The following is a 4,301-nucleotide window of genomic DNA, read 5'->3' as shown; positions in this document are numbered from 1 at the left end:
ACAGGCAAGAAAACCCCAAAAGAGGATAGTGAATTGGGCTACTCAGACTTCATCCTAACACTCACTATCCATTTACCCCACCCCCAACAAAAAAAGCATGTAATTTTCCCCAATGCATAAAATGTAAATACTAGAGTAGTAGGTGAAGCAAACCTGTGGCGCAAAGCGCCGTCGATCAGCAAGATGGTGGGTCCGGATCCCCGGAACCCACGTCCTCTGCAATCTGAACACCCTCAGTGGTGTCCTCAGCAACAACCGCACCATCAGTAGTGCCTGCTGCTGTCTCCACAGTGCGGGAGCTAGACGTCCCAACCGCTAACTGTGATGCTCTGATCTGGTGCGCCTCCTCCTCAGCAAGTGAGGCTCTCCTCGCAGCCTCCATCTCTCGGCGCTCCTTCTTCCTTTCTCGCGCCTCATCCTCTGCTCGACCCCTACGCCTCTTGGCAGTCTCTCGAGGGGGAGGTGGTGGAATTTCTGAAGTAGTAAATAGGGCCGCTAGCACGGTGTCCTCAGCAGGCTCGACAGAAGGGGCCTCAGACTCCGGCACCCTCGCCTCTAGGATCGTGTCGATGTCTGCCCAAAGACTATCGACTGCAGCCTGAAGAGTCGACACATCCACCGGAGGTGTAAACTGCTGCATCTTCCTCTCTAGACGCGCTTCTGACTCGGTAATCGAGTTCTGCATCCACGGCTGGATATGATGCAGAAGAGTGGCCATTTGTGCCTCTAATTTCTGGACCCTAGCAAGCGGGACCAGTACTGGTAGAGGGGCTGTGCGAGAGGAGCTCGGGGCTGTGGTACTACCCGGGATAGACTCGACCGGGGTAGTGTCAGTGGACGCCTGTGTAGCTGTGCGGGCCTGGGCTACCGTGTCTACCAGATCATCCGCAAGTGGTGGCAGCTCTAGACGGGGCCCTCTACGTGGGGCCAACTCATTGGCCTCGTCTCTGATGAGGCCGACGTCAACGGTACCCTGCGGGGTCTTCAACTGATCTATGTGCCATATGGGCACACCTGCGGACCTGCAAAGGGAAAAGATCATGCACGGAAAGGGGTAGGTGGTGGTGACCTTGAATGCCCTATCGTGCATGACTGCCTGGAGAATCCATGCAAAGTCGATCTCGAACCCAGCTATCATCGCCGCCATCAACACTGCGCGATCCCAGGTAACGATGTTGTCAGCAGCTATGGGGGAGAGGCAGTGACGGACAAGCAGCCACAAGAACTTTGCTGTGAATGTGAGGTTGGCCTTCTTGATGGCCCCCTTCGGCTCAGTGAGCTAATCGGCACCCTCTCCATCTACTGACAGGTGCAGGGCCATCCACCTCTTGGTGGTCTCTTTCAGTGCCGGCTCGCGCAAGAACTGTCCATCCTTTACTATCTGCCATCTGTAGTCAAACTCGGCAGTGATGGGGGTCCGGATAGCATCTGCACTCTCGCCGTATAGAAACCAGCGGATGGCTGGCAGGGAAATGTCGACCTGCACGCCCCGGACTCGAACCTGCTCCAGTGGGGCCTGTTTAGCGGGAGAAGCCCGCCTATCGATCTGTGATCGGAGAGTCGCTACGTAGGATGCGTAGAACTCTCGGACCATCTCCTCGCTGTATCGTCCCAACGGACGTGCTGTCCACTCCAAAAGATGCCTGGTGAAGAGATTGTGGACCTCAGGCATCGTGGGAAGTCTCCCTGTAAAAACCCGCCGCTCCAAGGTGAGTGTTCGAGTCATCACTCCTTTATCATTGAGGAACTTGGCGTCGGAGTAAACTTGAAACTGGCCGTCGACACACCACCGGTTTGGCTGGTCAGAGACTGGGGTGGGGACCTGAGCTGGCGCGCCGGATGTAGAGTCTGAACTGTCAGCCTCATCAGACGAGGCCGACAGTGCAGCAGTGTCAGGTGCGGGAACCTCTGCAGAGCCAGAAGCTTCCTCGGACCAGGATACTCCTAAGGAGCCAGACGCTCCTTCCTCATTCGTGGATGACCCAGAGGGTGTGCCGGTCAGTGTGCGCTCCTCATCAGACTGGGAGGCAGTGACTACGCCGGTCGCCACCTGTTTGGGTGTGGCTCTGGAAGCACGTGCAGCGCAGGAAGGGGAGGAAGTGCCTGGGGGCACGTACTCAGGGTCCCACTCATCATCAGAGCCGATGATCAACCGTGCAGACGGGGCAACAGACTTTGATCGCCCGCGTGCGTAAGTTCGGTCTTGCTTGGGTGCCATAGTAGATAGTACCTGCAAAAGATCACAATTAGTACGAGTAGTGGCAAACAAGACAGGCGAACCCATAAGCAATAAAACAGTGAAAATAATATGTAACTGCGGTAGAAACAGTGACACACGACGGGCCTGGTGACGGCTCGTCGTGACTATGACGGACTGTCGTGAGGTCCGTCGTATTGTACTTGGTCTCTGTATAAATAGAGAACCCTGAAGGAGAGTCTCTGACCAGCATGACGGTATATGCAGGACGGACCGTCATGGGTATGGCGGTCCGTCTTAGGTGTCCGTCGTAGGACACTTAGAAAAGTATTGGAGACCCTTAGCAGAGGGGTCTCTAACTATCATGACGGTCGTGCAGCACGGATCGTCGAGGGTACAACGGTCCGTCGTAGGTGTCCGTCGTTGGACACTTAGAAAAATATTGGAGACCCTTAGCAGAGGGGTCTCTGACCATCACGACGGTCGTGCAGGACGGACCGTCATAGTTACCGTCACATGTATTCGTTGAAGGACACTTGGGAAAAAAATGAGAGACCCTTAGAAATAGGGTCTCTGACAACCGGAACGGTTGTGCAGGACGGACCGTCGTGAAGACGACGGTCCGTCACATGTGTCCGGTAGGACAGGGGTGCTAGGGCTTGTGCAACGGACCCTACGACAGTCCGTCGTGGCTACGACGGTCCGTCGTCGGGGTCTCGTTCTGAACGACAGTGACAGAACTAAAGGTACCCTAAGCAACCCTGATGAACCCACATCAACCTTGTAGTGCTTTGGACCTACATGTGTCTAACCCAACTACCTAAGAAACTAACAATGCAAAAGCACCTATGTCTAGGGTGGTAAACATGGTAATTTCGAACATTTGTAACCTAGGTCAGGCAGAATCGTATAAAGTAAACAAAATACTATGAGGAACTAAGCTTAATACTAACTAGCAACAAAAATGCAAGATAAATGAGTATAAATTAGAGACACATACCGTAGAAATGGAGACAAATATATGCAACGGTACTCGGTGGCAAGGTAGACACCTACAGCAGCAGCTCCGACTAGTAGATGATAATGTTAAGGCTTTGGAGAATTGTGGGGGCAATGATCAGTGGGGGGATGTGGAAGTTGAAAAGAGAGGGGAGATGAGAGGAATAATGAATGAATGGGGTGAAAATGAGGGGTTGGGGGGTTTAAACGGTCAGATTTTGAAAAGGGTCCAGCCGGGTCGGGTCGGGTAGAATTCATTAATCACGCGACAGTTCCTCGACGACGGTCCGTCACAGTTGTGACGACCCGTCGTAGGTTCCGTCGTGTGTGCCCTAATTTCAATATAGCAGAAAAAACGTACTTGGACGACGGATGCATACGACGGTCCGTCGCATGCGCAACGGTCCGTCGATATATCCGTCAGTGGCTGCTGCGGAGTAGTTTTCTGCAGAATTTCCTGGTGATGTGCCTGCGAATTAAAAACCCATAAGTAGAAAAATGCTATCCTTTAAAAAAATGACAAGAATTGGGTTGCCTCCCAACAAGCGCCTGATTTATTGTCGCGGCACGACTGGGGACACTTGATTACTCAGCCTTCATCAAGATGGTTTGACTCTATTACTTTATTCCCCGATGCTTTATGCCCAAAATAGGGTTTTATTCTATCTCTATTCCTCTTAAACCACACTCCCTCCTTGGCTTTTAACTCAACTGCTCCATGAGGCAATACTTGGGTAATCAAGTAAGGGCCAGTCCATTTGGACTTAAGCTTGTCCGGAAGACAAGGCACCCCAGAACTGTCTACAAGCACCAAATCCCCAACCCTAAACTCTTGTTTTGCATTTTTCTGTTCAGTCTCCTTCTTCATCTTTTCTTTGTGGGATATGGCAGATACCGATTGGAGCTCACCACTCTGCCTCATGGTCCTACAAATGTTGAAGGTCGCTTCTTTAATATTCAACCGAAATGTCATCTGTCCCTTCTCCATATCAACTAAGGCTCTACCTGTGGCAAGGAATGGCCTCCCAAGAATAATAGGCACTTCGAAATCGACCTCACAATCAAGAATAACAAAATCAGCCGAAAAGATGAATAACTCCACTTT

This window comes from Solanum pennellii, chromosome 5 (genome assembly GCF_001406875.1).
Source record: "Solanum pennellii chromosome 5, SPENNV200".
Taxonomy (NCBI): domain Eukaryota; kingdom Viridiplantae; phylum Streptophyta; class Magnoliopsida; order Solanales; family Solanaceae; genus Solanum; species Solanum pennellii.
The sequence above is the reverse complement of the archived record's forward strand: the minus strand, read 5'-3'. Positions refer to the sequence as shown.